This window comes from Meleagris gallopavo, chromosome 26 (genome assembly GCF_000146605.3).
Source record: "Meleagris gallopavo isolate NT-WF06-2002-E0010 breed Aviagen turkey brand Nicholas breeding stock chromosome 26, Turkey_5.1, whole genome shotgun sequence".
In the NCBI taxonomy this organism is placed as follows: Eukaryota; Metazoa; Chordata; class Aves; order Galliformes; family Phasianidae; genus Meleagris; species Meleagris gallopavo.
Genome location: NC_015036.2, coordinates 3,589,065 through 3,590,139, shown reverse-complemented (window position 1 = coordinate 3,590,139; position 1,075 = coordinate 3,589,065).

Sequence of the window (1,075 nt, the reverse complement as noted above, 5' to 3'; positions counted from 1 at the left end):
CATCCAGCCTGGCCTTGAATGCCTCCAAGGACGGGACATTCTCCAGCAATCAGCTCTTACTTGGGGCTATGCACAGAGGAATTGCAACACCCACCCTCCCCAGGAGCAACCCTGGGGCTCAGACTGGACGACAAGCACCCACACAAAGAGCAAACCATCCTTGGGCCGGTTCCTCATTTCTCACCAGTTCCTATTCTACTCTGAATCAGTTTCTTCTTTTTTTTTTTTCTGGGGACTGGGGCAGCACTTTGCGGAAGGGATGCTGTTGTGTGTTGGGTCCCTGCTGGTCCCACCTGCAGACAGCAGCTCCATGGATCCATGCACAAACATCTATCAACTCTCACCCCCGTGACCTGTGGTCCTCCAGGGGGACATTACCCTGAATCGAGACAGCTAAGAGCTTTATTAGGAGGGCTTCTAATTGTATTGGCTCCATAATTGAAACATGCTAACTAGGTTTCTAGGCAAAAGGTACCTCTGGGAACACTCTGGGCAATGTTTCAGCTATTACAGCCAGCAAAATGCAGGGCCCCCCCAGTGGTGGTCTGCACTGTCCCCATGTCACCATACATCACCTCCACCAAGCAGATGGGTTACAAGGTTGGCAAACACGTTAATCCCTGCAATGCACACACACTGCACAGACTTTGTAACAGCTTTGGCTGAAAAGTCCTTTTTTTTTTTAATTTTAATGTTTATCTTTCGTTGTTGATTTTTGGTTGTGTACTTTGCTTATTTTCACTGTTGATTTACACTGTGTACTTTGCAGTGCTCATTTCTATTACCACTTCAGACAGCTTCCTTTTGACCGCCTCTTCCTTATCACTGCTTTTCTTACCACCGACCTCCCATCCCTTCAGATTGCCAACTTAGGACCGCGTACCTCTTTTTCCGTGTTGTTTGTTTTTTTTAACTGCCGATTTCTGAGCGCTGAGTTTCTTACATCCGATATTTAAGCATTTCCACTCGCTCTTTTTCAATCTTTTCTTTTTCCTCGCGTGTGACGGCTGTTCCGACACCCTTTCCACTAAGCCTATTCATGACGTCGGGCTTTCCCCGACGCCCGCATCCCGCG